At 36.3% G+C, this 17,832-nt stretch overlaps 1 non-coding gene across 1 annotated transcript; it reads left to right on the top strand.

Annotated features, from left to right (window-relative positions):
- Positions 1 to 433: 433 nt before the first annotated feature.
- On the top strand, positions 434 to 540 carry LOC141715537 (small nucleolar RNA R71). Its single transcript, XR_012572296.1, has one exon. It is a non-coding gene; the product is annotated as a small nucleolar RNA R71 (small nucleolar RNA).
- The last annotated feature ends 17,292 nt before the right edge of the window (positions 541 to 17,832 follow it).

Here is a 17,832-nt window from a genome sequence, read left to right as displayed (position 1 = left end):
GTTTGGATGATTTCGGTTGTTGGGATGATAAGTGGTTGGAGCTTGCTGTTGTGACCTCTGAAAGTTGGTCACAAACTGAGATGATTCACAAGAAATATGACACTGCTCAGTCTCATGTTCCACCACACAAAGCTCACAAACACTAGTGATCTGACTAACTCCATAATTAGCCAAATAATCCACTTTCATCGTCAAAGCTTGAAGTTGAGCAGCTATAACAGTAGCTGTATCCCCTTCCAGAACTCTTGCTACCTTACCTTGTGGCATTCTCTGTGTTGGATTCTGGTATTCATTAGCTTCCATTAGCTCAATCAACTCATAAGCTTCATTGTAGCTTTTGGCCCATAAGGCTCCACCTGACGTTGCATCGAGCATAGGTCTAGGCTGTGCGCCCAAACCATTGTAGAAACAGTTTATGATCATCCAATCAGGCATACTGTGGTATGGGCACTTCCTAAGAATCTCCTTGTAGCGATCCCAAGCCTCACACAAAAATTCTCCAGATTGCTGCGCAAACTGAGTAAGAGCATTCCTGATTGCAGCCATCTTTGCCATAGGGAAGAACTTAGCAAGAAACATTTAAGCAAGTTCCTCCCATTTGGTGATAGAACCTGCTAGTAAAGAATATAACCAGCACTTAGCCTTATCCCTCAGAGAGAATGGGAAAAAGCCTCAGCTTAATAGCATCTTCAAACACCGCATTGGACTTGAAAGTGTTACAGATCTCGATGAAATCCCTGATGTGCATGTTGGGATCTTCTTTCGGAGAACCCCCAAACTGAACTGAATTTTGTATCATCTGAATCGTGCTCGATTTGATCTTAAAGGTGTTAGCCGAGATAGCTGGTCTGATAATGCTAGACTGAATATATCATTGATCTTAGGCTGAGAATAGTCCATCAAAGGCTTTGGATTTTCTGCTTGATCTCCCATCTCAACTAATGCTTCTTCCTCAACTTTCTCGACTTCTTCAAAAACTTCCTGAGCTACTACAGCTTCTTCCTCGGCTTGATCCAGTGTTTTCTTACGAGACCGAGAACGCGTATGCATACACGCTCGCTAGAGTACCTAAAACACGACAAGGAAACAAGTAAGTAATAATGTCCGAGTCAATAAACTTTAACAATCACTGATGATAAACACATAAACTAAAAATTAACACCGAGTCCCCGCAGCGGCGCCAAAAACTTATTAGGACGAAAACAAGCGCTAATAATACACGCAAGTATACGCGTACACAAGTAATATATAATTCTTTTTAGTTCTTCCCACAGAGACTCTTTTGGTTCACGTAAGATTTATGCGCTTATGCAACAATAATATGGTTATTATTCAATGCTAAGACTAATAACAAATTGAGATTGTTTATAACTAAGATATTAACTAACATGCAAATAACTAAGAGAATAAGGGTTGAATTACTATATGAGACAAACATGGGATTCTAACTTCATTAAATACTTCATTCAAAGTCCTCTGGTTCTTAAACTTAGCATGCAATGATGGATAACTAATCAGATAACACGAAACTAATAAACGCCAACTTCGTTGCACGAATAACATATTACCAGACATCCACAAAAGAGATAGAAGCTGAATAGACACCAAGTATGTTGAGACCATATATGTCTATAGAATTTGACAACACAAAGGTTGTAATGTCCGAGAAATATTATTTAATTATTTTTATCAATAAATAATTATTATGTGATTACTATGTGAATTTTGGTCAATTATTCGATGATTGATATTAATATTTGGGTGTTGATATCTAATAAAATTATGATGTTTTAATTTCTAGTTATCGAGAATTAAATATAAAATTTTTTGGTATTTATATGGTAATTTTTGGATTATTATATGATTTTATAAGAATTTATAGAATAATAATGATTATTTTTACATAATTATAAAATTTCATTTTAAAATCAGAAATCGTCCCACTTCAACCGTTTTTGCATTTTTACAACCCGAAACTCTTCCGAAAACTCCTTCCTAACCCAATCTGGTAATTCTGAACACTTTCCGGGTTTTGACTTTTTCAATCCGGGATAAGGTTTGACCTGTACGAGTTCCGACGTAAAATTTTTGATACGCTAATCATTTTATAGATCAATAAAAATCCGTATTCCCAAAAGGCGAGATATTATTATCTTATTTTCGTATAAAGTGTTTTATAGAATGCTCTGTTTTGATAATCATCCAAGTCTGGTATTAAAATCAGTATCATTGTTTTAGTTACTTAGCGGCTAAGTAACAGATTTTTGAATCCGATACGTAAATGTAATTATCGAATTACTAAATAAATAAAATATGTGATGAGTCTGTTAGCTGTGTGTTACCTTATTGTTAATTTTGGGTAATTGTTGGATACGAACCTTATTTGTATAATTAATTATTGAGCTGGATGGCATTATTTTGTTTTAAAATGATTTCAATGAATATTTATTCTTATAAATGCTAAAATTATTTCAAAAACTATTTTCATTGTTTTATAATACTATTTGTTTATTTTAGGAAATTATAAAATTTAGAAATCAATAGTTTATTGATTGTTTAACTTTAAATAATTTTCTGATTTCATTTAATTATAAAATTAATATTTAATTTTAGAATTCTTTAAAAATTATGAAAATAATATTTTATTAAGTTGGAATATTTTGATAATATTAAAATTATTTTCGTGGATTTTCGGATTATTTTGCCCGTTAAGTGATCGTTGAATTCTCTAAATTGTGGTGTCGGAATTTACAAACATCACGATAAAATCAGATAAAGATTAATTTATACCCATTCATTTTTTTTCTATTACCCCTGCCTTCTCTTTCTTTCAACCGACTCTCTCATCTCTCAATCTCTAGCTATTTCTCTGCTCTCTCTCTACTCTCTCCCGTCTTCTTCTCTCCCTCTTCTTCTTCCTCCGCTTTCTCCCCCTTCCCTGCAATTTCTTGTCCCTGACTTTGCTTTTTCCGATAAGCCACCTCTGTTTCTGCTCATCCGCCGTCGCCTTCACTGCTCCGGCGAGGCTGGTGGTGCGTGTGGACTCGCGTATGTGTGTGTGTCTCTTGTGTGTATATATATGTTGTACATATGTGTCTGTGTGTGTGTGTAATCGTGTCTGTGTGTGTTTAATTGTGTCTATGTGTATGTAAATCGTGTGTGTGTGTGTGTATGTTTATGTGTGTGTGTTGGTTATGGGTGTGTTGTAGTGGTGGTGGGGCAGTGTTGCCGTCTGGGCTATGTGTTTTTCCGATCGTGCTTTATTATTCTGTTGCTTTGCAGCGCGTGAGGCGCGTGAGATGGCTGATTCGATTTTTAATATTATTTTATTAATTTCTGCAAGAATAATTGATTTGGATTTCGTGAAATAAAATATAATTTTGTGCGGAAATTTTATTTAATTGGTGGAATTTATTTGGAAACCCGAATGATATCGGGCACCAATAAATTTTATCGCCATCGGCGATGAGCCTCGGCGAGCCGACGATGGGCAATGATGATTTTTATCTGAGTCCTACATCTATTAATTAAATAAAATTAGATGGTAAAATTAATTGCGAAATGAAGAATACGAAGAAAAACATAAAAGTACGGATAACAATAATAAATAATTGAGATTGTATTGGTGATTGGGATTGCGAGTTGTGATTGGATGTGTTGTTTTGATTGGATTGACGTTGAATTGTTTCGACAGGTAGGTCGATAAACAAAGGAGACGCTTCCCGATTTTCGGGAAATTAATTCCGAAAATACGGGAACGTAACCTATAATTATCGGAGACGTCGAATAACCATATATATAATTTTATTATATGAACTTAATTGCGGTTGAGACAAGATAATTTATAAATAATCGAGTACCCTATTTTTCAAAACGACGAGTATACGTATTTTCTGAAAATAAATACCGAACCGAGTTTTGAAAGTGCAAGCCATAATTTCTATGTGTATTTCAATAATACCTATAAATATGAGACGAGATATGAAACCGTATGGGTAGAAGTGATAGCGATTTGATGTTAAGCATAACCGATTATCTGAATTAGGGTATTTCAACCTTGTAGGTCCTAGACGGAAAACCCGAGTGTCGATATCGGACTAGGAATGATCTAGTGATTAGACGTTGAGATCAACGAAGTTCCAATCGAAGGGCCTGAGTGTTACGATCGTATCCAAAATGGGATAATAGTTTGACGATAAAGCCGAATATTCAAGTCGAACCAAAGTCAACTAGTAATAGCGATTAAAGCTTATTGAGGCAAGTAGACCTGAACTTTCTTTTAAAATACTGTAATTATTTTTTCATTCCTATTCTAAGTTCAGAATAGATAAATGTTTTATATTTCGCTGCAATTACTCTTATTATGCAAGTTCTTTTCATTATTGTTCCTATAATTCGATTGCTCTCTTGAGCAAATACCCATTCTTTTGGGTTATTTGCGAACCCTGAGTTGGGATATTTTGAAATCAAAATGATTTGACATCAAAATACTCTACGGGCTGGATGGTTATTATGAGGGCCAACGATGAGCTGTACCCTATGGGCCTGGGAATGGACCGGACCCTTGGGCGATAGTGCCTGGGTACCCGAGTAGATCTATACGGGTGGGTATAGATCTATACTATATCTTGACTGATCAGCAGGATATGAGTGTGAACTAGTGTCCAGTCTAATTTCTTGTTGATCGCCATTAACGACATTCTCTCTCGAAAGTTTTATGATTCCAAAAACCGGACAAAACCCTGATTCAGGAGATGAATCTGGGAATCTCTTGTCATTTTTGGATATATAATTAAAGGCTGATAATAGCCAATGTTTATTCGCTCTACTCTCTCAAATAAATAGAATCATTTAAAATTGTTTAAAGCCTTTTTCCGGAAATTTTCCTTTGATATTAATATTTGAAACTTAAATTATATACTTGCTGGGCATTTTCGGCTCACTCTTGCTTTGTAATTCTTACTTATTTCAAAAGCAGATAATGATAAAAGTGAATAACTTTTGATATACAGCAGAAGTTAGAGAGATCTCCGCTGCGAGAGGACGAAGATGTTAGAAAAATGAGACAAGAGCATTATCATAAAGGTATTTACACTGGTATGGTAGTTGTTGTGAATTGTAGAAGGTTAAATTCTTGTTTCATACCATAACCTGTAAACGATCAGGATTTTAAGGGGTTAATTGAATATTATTTTATTTTATGTAAAGATTGTTTCGTGACACCAAATCGTGACCCCGGATTTGGGCTGTTACAAGTTGGCATCAGAGCTACATCTTATTGGTCACTGAAATAAGAATTAGTGAGGGTAAGATAGGAGTGATAAACCATATAAGATAGGAAAGAGCTAAGTATGCTCCTGCTAAGTTGAGTTGAGTGTGAATTAGGGTTAGCAGATCCGATATGGAATTAGTAAGATAGGATTGTGGAGAAAAGTTTGAGACGAATATAGCAACACTATAGATATAGTTAATTTTCAGGCCCTACCGTAATTAGGAGTTAACAGCTTGATGGAGATTGGGTATGTTACCCTACTTTTCATGTGGTTTTAAAGAAAAATGCAATTGAGTTTTATGAGACCTTTGTGTAAGAAAGGCTAGGTGAGTTTTGGTATGATTTAACTTAGAATTAGGTAGTAGGACGAGCTCCACGCCGGAGGCAACAAGTTGATGGAAGCTAATGAAGAACCAACGTTGCACGTTGCAGAGACACCACCGTCGTGAGGGGATTCTTATCACTTCCCGGGCGCTACGCGAGGAATGATATCTATCTTACTAGGTATAGGTAAGACTGGCAAGAAGGTACGACCCTATCTACCGACGGAACGTGGGATTGCATTAGTTGATTGTAAGTATAACGACAAGAAAGATGACAAGAACATCAAAGGCAGTATTGGACGCAGCATTGGGATAGAGTTACGAATAAAATGGTATACAACGGTAAATGAAGTTTCGTCGACTAATAAGTGCGAGCAGAATCCAAGGAAAAGTAGAAGATGTACCAATGTGGAGAGACCTTTATATGGGCATTCTTTTAATTAGATATTTCATTAGCGGATCATGAGAATAACAAGTAACTTATATAGTAATGACGACCATATATTTGATTTTCAAAATTTTAAAATGAGATTTTGAAAAAGATTTTCTTAACCAACTTTTAGAAGATCTCTGCATAAAATGAGTTTCATAATTTGGTTGTCGAATTACTACTTAAGTTGTTGTTCTTATGAACAGGAAATGACCTAAAAGGATAATAGGTCTAGACTGAGTGTTGTTAGTTCGGAGGACCAAGTAGAACCACTAACAGGAAGAAAGTTTAAAGTTTCCATGAAAGAAAAACGTAAACTTTATTTAATAATATCAATAATTGAATTAACATTTTAAAATATTATTTACTTAATTCATGGAATTATTAAAATCCAATGAGATTGTGATTCGAACGGGCAGAGGATGATTGAAGAAAATGTTAGATATATTTGATAATGTCATGGTTAATATGATTTATGTTTAGCTTTCAGATCTTACTTAAAAAGGATAAATCAGTACTTACTGGAAGTCAGGACTTAAGGATATCAGTACTTATATTATCAGGAGATAATCATCAGAAGATGGATATCAGAACTTAAGTGCTGAAGGATGTTCAGATAAGGACAATAGCTGATTAAAGGAAAGAAGATCGAGATAAACATAAGAAGAGATATGCATGAAGAAGGAATTCTATGAAGAATAGAATACTTGGAAGAAAAGATATCTGATTGATATATTTTAGGAAGCAGAATTATATTCCATATCAATTAGCGATTATCTTGTAACTGTGTAGTATATAAACACAGACATAGGGTTTACACTATAAGTGTTATCATATTCGAGAAGATTGTTCATTGTAACCCTAGCAGCTCTCGTGATATTTGTTCATCACTGAGAGGTAACAGTTCCATACTGTAACATAGTTTATTGTTTCAATAAAGTTTATTTTCTGTTACTTGAGATATTAAAGTTCGATTTCATTGTACTTTACACAGTATTCACCCCCTCTACAGTGTGTGTGACCTAACAAGTGGTATCAGAGCCGATCTGTTAACGCACATACAGTTTAAGATCCAAACACAATCATGTCTGACACAGAAACTCCAACTAAGCCTACCAAAACTGAAGAACCACCAAAGACACAAATTCAAAGTCGGTATGAGACCATCAGAGTTCCCATACTGAGACCATCTGAATATCCCATATGGAAGGTGAGGATGACCATGTTCCTGGAAGCAACAGATCCAGAATATCTTGATAGAATCAAGGAAGGGCCTCACAAACCAACCAAGCTCGCTGCTGCAGTTGCAGGTGAAGCAGCAAAGACCGTACCAAAGGAGAAGAGTGATTATACTGCTGAAGATATCGCATCAATTGCTAAGGATGCTAAGGTACGACACTTACTGCATAGTGCCATTGATAATGTAATGTCAAACAGGGTAATTAACTAGCAAGACTGCTAAGGAGATATGGGATGCTCTGGAAACAAGGTGTCAGGGAACTGATACAATTAAGAAGAACAGGAAGACAATACTCACTCAAGAGTATGGACACTTTGACTCAAAGGCAAATGAGTCATTGACTGATTTATATGATAATTTTGTCAAACTCTTGAATGATTTGTCATTGGTTGATAAGGAGTATGATCTTGAAGATTCAAACCTTAAATTCCTGTTAGCTCTTCCTGAATGCTGGGATTTGAAGGCAACAACAATAATAGACAACTACAATCTTGATGAAATTTATGGAATGCTCAAGACTCATGAACTTGAGATGGAACAAAGAAGCAAGAGGAAAGGAGGAAAGTCAAGGACAGTTGCTCTTAAGGCTGAAGAAGAATCCCCCAAGGCAGCTACCTCAAGGAAAGACAAGGGTAAAGCTCTTTTCACAAAGTCTGATACTGAGTCATCAAGTTCTGAAAGTGATGATGACTCAGATTCTGAAAGCTTGCTTGAGACTGATGCTGATGAGGAGATGATGAAGCTGTGTGCTCTTATGGTGAAAGGGATCACAAAGATTGCATACAGGAAGTTCAGGAAGGGAAAGAAGTTTTCTAGGAAAGGCACAAGTTCTGATAAGAAGAATTTCAGAAGATCTGAGGGCAGAGGAGGAAAGTCTGATAGAGGAGATTATACCAATGTCAAATGCTATAACTGTGGTGAGAAAGGCCACATATCTCCTAATTGCAAGAAAGTGAAGGGTGACAAAGGCAAGGCTCTTGTCACAAAGAAGAAAAGCTGGACAGACACCTCAGACTTTGAAAGTGAGGAGAACTATGCTTTGATGGCAAATGCTGATAAAGAAAGTGCTGAGAGCAGTTCTGAAGCTGCTGAAATAAAGGTACCTCAGACTACTTATGCTTTTCATACTGATGATATTAATGAGTTGAGAAGATATCTTAAAACCATGTTTGTTAGTTATAGATATCAAACTTTAACATGTGAAAGATTAACTTCTGAAAATCTTGCTTTTAAGAAAAGAAATGATTTCTTAGAAAAAGAGTTAGTTATGTTCCATCAAACTCAGAAGGATAGAGATGATGCTTTTTATGTTAGGGATGAAGTGCTAAAAATGAATGAATCTCTAAAAACTGAGTTAGAAAAGGAAAGAGAGATTATCAAGACTTGGACTAACTCTGGCAGAACAACTCAAAATTTGCTAAGTAGTGAAAATTGGAAAGAGGGCTTAGGTTATGGAGAGGATAAGAATGATAAAGGAACTGTAGAAATTAAGCCTGTTGTTGTTAAGCAAAAACCAAAGTTAAAACCTGTTAAGTTTGTAACTGTAAAGTCTGATAATGAGCAATCAGAAGTTAAAGAGGGATTAACTTCTGACAAACTAAAACAGGAAAAGACAACTGAAGTAAACATAGGCTTAATGACAAAGAAGCAGCTTAAGCATAAGCTGAAAGATGTAAAGAATGCAAACAAGGTAAAATCACCTAGGAAAAATAGGAATGGAAAGGAAGGTGTGAATAAAAGCAATGATTATAAGCCTGTTCCTGATGCTCCTAGGAAAACGTGTCATAACTGTGGAAGTTCTAACCATCTGGCTTCTTTTTGCAGGAAGAATAAGAACATAAACTCCTTACCTTCAAAGTCAGGGGTTAAGAGTCAGTCTGTTAGATATAAGCCACAATATCCTTGTTTTCATTGTGGTAGTTTATGGCATTCCATTTATACTTGTAAGGAATATCATAGTTTGTACTATGATTATTATCAAATAAAACCTTCTTTAAAGAAAGTTTCCATTGTTCCTTCTAGTGTAAATTCTGATTCAAAGTCTGATAGTGTAAATTCTGATAAGAAAAATGTTAACATAAACTCTGATGCTAAATCCGCTGCAAATGTTAACAAACTTGATAAGGCCAAAGAGTCCAAGCAAGTCTGGGTCCTTACCTTTGTGATTGCAGGGCAACAGGAAAAATATCCTAGTCCTGGACAGTGGATGTTCAGGACATATGACTGGAAATAAAGCCCTGCTATCAGACTTTGTGGAGAAAGCTGGCCCAAGTGTTTCTTATGGAGATGGGAACATTGGAAAAACATTGGGATATGGAAATATCAATCTTGGGAATGTCATCATTAATGAAGTAGCTCTGGTCTCAGGACTTAAGCAGAATCTGCTGAGTATAAGTCAAATCTGTGATAGAGGTTATCATGTTGATTTCTTTGAAGAACACTGTGAAGTTGTGAGTAAATGTAAAGGCAAAGTTGTTCTGAAAGGATACAGGCGTGGTAACATTTATGAAGCTAAGCTTTCAACAAGTACTGATGGTTCTGCAATCTGTCTGATGAGTAGAGCATCAATTGAAGAAAGCTGGAATTGGCACAAGAAACTCTCTCATTTAAATTTTAACAATATAAATGAACTAGTCAAGAAAAATCTTATGAGAGGACTGCCAAAGTCAATATTTTCTCCTGATGGCCTTTGTGATTCTTGTCAGAAGGCCAAACAAAGAAAATCTTCATTCAAGAGCAAGACTGAATCATCAATTCTTAAGCCTTATCATCTACTACATGTTGATCTATTTGGTCCAGTGAATGTCATGTCTATTGCAAAGAAGAAATATGCGTTGGTCATAGTGGATGAGTTCACTAGATACACATGGGTGTATTTCTTGCACACAAAAAGTGAAACTACATCTATCTTGATTGATCATGTCAAACATCTGGATAAATTGGTCAAAGATTCTGTGAAAACCATAAGGAGTGATAATGGCACCGAGTTCAAGAATTTGATAATGGAAGAGTTCTACAAAAACCATGGAATTAAGCAGGAATTTTCTGCTCCTAGGAACTCCACAGCAAAATAGAGTTGTTGAAAGGAAGAATAGAACTCTCATTGAAGAAGCAAAGCTTCCAACCTATTTCTGGGCTGAAGCTGTGCAGACTGCTTGTTTTACTCAAAATGCAACACTCATTAACAAGCAAGGAAAAACACCATATGAGATGGTGAAGAAAAAGAAGCCAAATCTGAAGTACTTTCATGTATTTGGATGCAAGTGTTTTGTTCTTAAGACTCATCCTGAACAGCTATCCAAATTTGATCTAAAAGTTGATGAAGGAATTTTTGTTGGATATCCAATTTCCACAAAAGCCTTCAGAGTCTATAATTTGAGAACAAGAGTGGTCATGGAATCTATCAATGTCTCCTTTGATGACAAGAAGATTACTGGACTTGAAGATTTTATTGATCATGATCAGCTGAGATTTGAAAATGAAGACTCAAATTCTGATACTGAAAATCCTGAGAATCTAAGTCCTGATAATGCCAACTCTGATGGATTAACTTCTGATGTTATTGAAACTGTGGTGACTACGTCAAAGAAAGATGCACCTATGCAGGGGGAGCATACTCAAGATCTTACCACATCTCAAGGAGCATCAGAACATACATCTGGCTCTTCAAGTTCTGATTCGTCAAGTTCTGATAAGCCAAGTTCTGATAGTTCTGAAAATCTAAATTCTGAAGAATCCAACTCAGAGAGCATAGTTTCAGGGGGAGCATCAGAAAATGAAGTTGAAGACAACATGGATCATGGGGGAGCATCCAGTTCTAGAGAAAACCTTTCATCTGCAAGGAAGTGGACTAAATCACATACACCTGATTTGATAATTGGAAATCCTGATGCAGGTGTCAGAACTAGAATAGGTACTTCAAATGAATGTCTTTACAATTCTTTTCTTTCTCAGACTGAGCCAAAGAAAGTGGAAGAAGCTCTTCAAGATGCTGATTGGGTGCAAGCAATGCAGGAAGAGTTATAGAATTTGAAAGAAACAAAGTCTGGACCCTTGTGCCAAGACCAAAGAATAGATCTGTTGTTGGTACAAAGTGGGTATTCAGAAATAAAATTGACAGTGATGGCATAATTACATGGAATAAGGCAAGGCTGGTTACAAAAGGATATTCTCAACAGGAGGGAATTGATTATGATGAAACATTTGCACCAGTTGCTAGGTTAGAAGCCATAAGGATATTTTTGGCTTATGCTGCTCACAAAAAGTTTACTGTCTTTCAAATGGATGTGAAAAGTGCTTTTCTCAATAGAGAATTGGAGGAGGAAGTATATGTTGAACAACCTCCAGGCTTTGTAGATTCCAAACATCCAGATTATGTCTACAGGCTTGATAAAGCACTTTATGGACTTAAGCAAGCTCCTAGAGCATGGTATGAGACTTTAGCTCAGTTTCTTCTGGAAAGTGGATTTAACAGAGGAACTATAGACAAAACAGTGTTCTACCTCAACCATGGAAAGGTCTTACTTCTGGTCCAGATTTATGTTGATGATATCATTTTTGGATCTACAAATGACAGACTTTGCAAGAAGTTTGCCAAACTGATGCAGTCAAGGTATCAGATGAGTATGATGAGGGAACTTAGCTATTTTCTGGACCTTCAAGTCAAGCAGAATGAAGAAGGCACTTTTATTTGCCAAACTAACTATACCAGAAACTTGCTGAAGAAATTTGGAACGCAAGATTGTTCAAGTGCATCCACTCCCATGGCTACTGCAACAAAACTGGATAAGGATACTGGTAAATCAGTAGATATTACTGATTACAGAGGTATGATTGGATCTCTACTCTATCTAACTGCTAGTAGATCTGATATCATGTATGCTACCTGTCTTTGTACAAGATTTCAAGCAGATCCAAGAGAACCTCACTTAACAGCTATGATAAGAATTTTCAAGTATCTTCAGGGAACAGCTGATCTGGGATTGTGGTATCCCAGAGAATCAGATTTTAAACTAATAGGTTACTCAGATGCAGATTTTCCAGGTTGCAAAATTGACAGGAAAAGCACAAGTGGAAGCTGCCAATTTCTTGGAGGCAGATTGGTTTCTTGGTTTAGCAAGAAACAAAAGTCAATTTCCACATCAACTACAGAAGCAGAGTATATTGCTGTAGGAAGCTGTTGTGCACAGATTCTTTGGATGAAGAATTAGTTACTGGACTATGGGTTAACATATTTCAAAATCCCTATTTACTGTGATAATCAAAGTGCTATTGCTATGACAGGTAATCCAGTTCAACATTCTATGACAAAGCACATCAGCATCAGGTACCACTTCATCAGGGAACATGTGGATGAAGGTACAGTGGAATTGCACTTTGTTCCAACAGATCAACAACTAGCAGATATCTTCATAAAACCATTGTGTGAAGCTACTTTTACAAGATTATTAAATGAACTTGGAATGGTTTCAGGTTCTTTCTCTAAATCTGCTTAGTTTTGTTCTAATGCATCAGACTTTATGATCAGTATTTACAGAATTTACTCTCCTTGTGTATTCTGTGCTTAATTGAAAAATGTGCTTAAGTACTGACTGTTGTCTGATATATGTTTCTAAACTCTAAAAATGATATGTCTGTTTGTGTAACTATTCAATCCTATGAGGATAATTGTGCTAGATGCTGACCTAGTAGTCTTCAATAAACAAGGGATCCCATGTAAGAAGTAACTATTTCTGTGGAAATCTATTGACACAAGCAAATTCTGATAATTGAGCTTAGTTGAGTTTACTTTGTCTATCTTATTCATAAGTCACAAACTAGAATATTGCTTCTCATCTGTTAAGTTCTGATGCTAGTAAATCTGTTGAATGTACTAAGTGCTGATAAACCTCACTTATCAAAAGAAAAAGCAAAAGAATCAAGGATTAAAATTCAGGTACTCCTTTGAGATCTAGAATACAAATGTGGAAGGAACGACCCAAGTGCATAGCTGGTATTAAGTAAATATGCATCAGAAAAGCAAAATATTTTCTTGGTGACTTTTCACACTCTATGATTACTGGAGAAATACTCTGATAATAGCATAAATTCTGATAAGCAGTCTTGACTCACTTACACTGAGAAGCCACTGTAAACTGGAATTTAAAAAGATGCATAAAATTAGCACAAAATAGTTGAGGTGGACTCAGGCATAAATTCATCCAATTAAAGGTTTCAGAATAATGACAGGTTTTTAGTAAAATTTTAGTTATGCCTTATTTCTAAGATGTACGGAAGTGAATTAGACTTTACTCCTTGTCTAATATTTAGCTTAATGCACACACTAAACACTCCATATGAATGATGAAAATCACTGTGGTGATCTATGTTATTTTAGATGAACAGTCATTGTGTCACATTGCACAAATTCTGAGGACAAGTTCTGATTGCATGTTCTGATGATTAAGTTCTGAAGAATATAAATCAGAATTTGTGTGAGGACTTACTAAGATAGTCATTCATTTTTCGAGTTAAGAAATTATGTTCTGATGACCGTTAAGTTCTGATATAAGTCTAAGTTCTGATATTAAAGTCTGATTCTTTACTTGACTTATTTGTGGATAAAATTTGAAAACAGTCTTAGTTTAAACTAGAATATGTTGAAGTGGAAGATTAACAGTCACTATATTTAGGGATAGTGGTACTCGTACATGAACAACCAACTTTTACTTGCTTCTTGTGTGCATTAAACCATGTTTTCCCTTTCCAATGAATATTTTTCTTTTTCCAAGTCTGGGGAGACGAGGTAGAATTAATTCTACCTGTCAGCATTAAATTTCTTTGCGTCTCCTGGCATTCTATTGCCTATATAAGCAACCACTTCACATCAGCCTTCCCATCAAATCTTTTATCACACACTCACCTTCATAATCTTTATATCAAAAACACCATGGTCAATTACAATATGTTTTTGAACTACGAAACATTCAACATGGAGCTGAGCTGTGCCGATTGGCAGCAGGAATGGCACTGTCACTGCCATTCCTGATGAGATATGGGACTCAGTTCCCCAGGAGGTACTCACCCACCTCCTGTTCTTCTACATGGACTACCATCGCCATCTGGAGCGATTGGAGGAGGAAAGGCTGGAAGCTCTCCGCCAGCAAGAGCGAATCATTCGACTCGCTATTCTGTTTGTCGAGAGTAGGAAGAAGCAATGATTTATTTTCTTCTTCCTGTTTTTCTTCATCATCAGCCTTGTCCTGCTTCTTGAGCTAGGACAAAGGCTGTTGACGTTAGGTTTAGCAGCTTAGGGTAATCTTGTAAAAAGTTCTGATGTAATTTAAATTTCATGAATGTATTCTCTTGATATATTAATGAAATTTGTTTTTGTTTCAAGATCTTGTCTCTGAGATATTTTGTAATGCATTGATAAATCCTGATACATATTCATATTCTAATGACCATATAAATTCTGTTTTAACTTAAGTTCTGATTTTACTTTATCAGTACTTGCTCATCTGATTTATTATGGTCATTTTCACTTCGATTTTTTTTTCAGAATACTGATGTTGCAGTGAAAAATAATTAAATAAGTGGGAACAGTTTCAATTTTGAATTAAAACTGATTCACCTTGATTAATGGAATAACTGGGTAAGTGGAACGGTTTTTCCTTGAAAAACTGCAAGTGGGTAAGTAATGATTACTGTTTTCTCGTGCCCATTAACTATTCGTTTTTACTGCATGTCTGACAGGTGTCCAACGGTTACATTTTTTTTCAAAAGTATAAGTAAGACAGAGAGAGGATTTTTTAATCTTTTATTTCCTTTCATACTTTTTCTCTCTATTTGCTTTTACTCTCTTTCTTCTTCTAACGTTGGTTTTTCATATAGACATTCTATCAAACACCTAACAGGCACTTATAAATCTCGATTAATTTCATGGCACCTAAGGATTTAATCATTGATGGAGCTAAATTTGTTCCAAACAACTATGCTGTAATTCTTGATAATGCTGAAGCTCCATCTGAATTGCATTTTGTGCAAGATCTTCTTGCACACAGTGAAATCGGGTATGCATTGACCCAACCTTCAGTCTTCTCAAGCCAACAAGTTCTGACACTTTAGAGGACTGGAAACTTTGATAATGGTGGTCAAAATGGTACTCCTAGTATTGTTTTCGAAGTGGGTGATTCTCCATATGCAGTCACTCCTGGTACAATACGCAAGGCTCTACATTTCCCATAAGGATGTAATTTTTTTAATTCCAGAGGAATCAGCTCTTCAGGAGTTAATGGCCAGTTTGGGGTATGAATAGAGTTTGGGAACAAGTGTTTGAATTTTGATGCCATCCCCATAATGAGTCAGCACATCGGGTATGCCATTATAAACCAAACTCATTTTGATTTTGCACCTGCTATAATAGGTTTTATTGGGGATAGGAAGACAGAGGATAGGAATGTTATCTACTTTGCTAGATTCTGTCAACTTATATATACTTTTTGTACTGATGAACCTCGACTAACCAGTACCTTAACTCCACCTTTCAAAGTTGCAAAACGTTACTTTAATGACCTGGTAAATGCTGACACTAAGAAACAGGTGATTAGACCTTTACAGATTCCTCAGTCTGTAAAACAGATCTTAGTAAATGCTGATCCTGATTCCTATAGATCTGTTTATCCTGATGTTCAACCAACAACCCCTTCCCAAACACCACAACAACCATCAGAACATACCACTCATACTACTCAACCAACCCTCAGGCAATATATCAAATCCTATCTCTCCACTTCACAGACAGTTCAACCCTCATCCTCAGCACCTACTGTGAAGCCTTCATCTTCCAAGCCTAAGAGGACAAAACTGTTCCTCAAACACCTCAAAAGAGAAGGAGGATTGCTTTGAGAGATGAGTCAGACAGTGAGGAACAGGTTTCTACATCAGAACCTGTTGTCAAAGAAGCTGAGAAAGTTTCTTCTCAGAAGGATTCTGGAATTGGGGGATCTAAGCTTCTCAAAAGGCTTAGAAGAATGACTATTGCTGAAACTCCCAAGTAATCCATATCTTCAAAAAGATACAAGAAATAGAGGGCAAAAAGGCCAGTTTCAGATGATGAAGAAGCAGCAGCTAAGGAAGGAGATCAGGAATCTCTGATCTCACAAGAAAAGGAATCTGCTAAAGTCACTACTTCTCCATCAACTCCATCTTAGGAAGCTGTTCCTGAAAAGGACAACACACCATCTATGTCTCCTGTTCAAAAGTCTGTATCTTCTGTTAATATAGGCACAAGTGCTGATATAAATATCCAGACCTTGGTTGTGCCTGAAGTCCTTTGCTTAGAAGCTCCAACAACAACTAATCCATTAACAACACCTGTTTCTAATGCTGCTCAAACTCCAGAATTATCTACTATACCTTCTCTGCATCTAGATGCTGATGATCAGAATATAGGTGAGCATCAGGATATGGCTGTTGATCAGAACTTGGAACCAGATCAGCAATTAGAGGATGGTGAAGCCTCCATTGTTACTCACACTATTGTTTTATCAGAAGATATTGATTCTGTAAGTTCTGATGCTGCAAATGTTGGAGATACTGGTGATGCTGCTCCAAATACAGATGGTGATGAAGCAGGTCCTTCAGGACATGACCCTCAACAAACTGTTCTTAAATCTAAACTTGTTAAGAAGTTTGTTACCAGAGAAGCACCAGTGCCTTGGAGTGAAACTCCTGCAGGACAGGAGTGGACTAAGGAATGGAACTCAGTTTCCTGTATTCCATCTGCAAAGCATCTGGCTGAGCACTTGACAAAAGCTGATGAAATGTTAAATTCTGATGATTTCAAAACCCAGCTTAGAGTCACTGCATTGAGTACTAAACATCTACAAGGTCTCCATTCAACTACTCATGCAGAGCTACACAAGATTCAGGAAGAATTCATCAAACAGGACCAAATTCAGAAAATTGACAAGAAAAAGTTCTTCCAGCCTACCTTTGACAGGATTGCTTATATTGAGAAGACTCAAGAGAAACAACAAGCTCAGATTGATGATATTCTGCAAAATCAAGCTTCTCAGCAATCTCAACTTACTGAAATCCAAGCCTCAGTGGAATTGCTTGTCTCTCTTCTACTACCTGCTGATGCCAAAAAGGGGGAGAAAGTAATTAAGTCCAAATGCGAGACTGACAAGACACTGAAAGGGAAGGATAATGAAAAGGATGATCAAGGAAACTCTGGAATGGGTAGAGGTCATAGTCAAGGTAGAGGTTTCTCATCAAGAAAAGCTGAAATCACAAGTCACATGACAAGTTCTGATACTGGAAAAAGAATTAGTTCTGCTACTGGTAAAAGGATAAGTTCTGATGAACTTTTAGATCTTGATGAAGAAATATCAAGACAGTTATTTCTTCAGGAAAATCCAGGAATGGACTTGGAGAGTTTAATGGAAGAAGAAGCCAGACTTAAATCAGAAAAAGTCACATCTAAATCTGAAGCTTCTGGTAAAAAGACACTTCTGAAACTCAAAGGCATTGTGATAAAAGAAAGGACAAATACTGAAGCAACATTGGTTAAATCACAACCACA

This window comes from Apium graveolens, chromosome 3 (genome assembly GCF_009905375.1).
Source record: "Apium graveolens cultivar Ventura chromosome 3, ASM990537v1, whole genome shotgun sequence".
Lineage (NCBI taxonomy): Eukaryota > Viridiplantae > Streptophyta > Magnoliopsida > Apiales > Apiaceae > Apium > Apium graveolens.
Note: the sequence above shows the minus strand (reverse complement) of the source record. Positions and strands in the feature narration are given on the sequence as shown.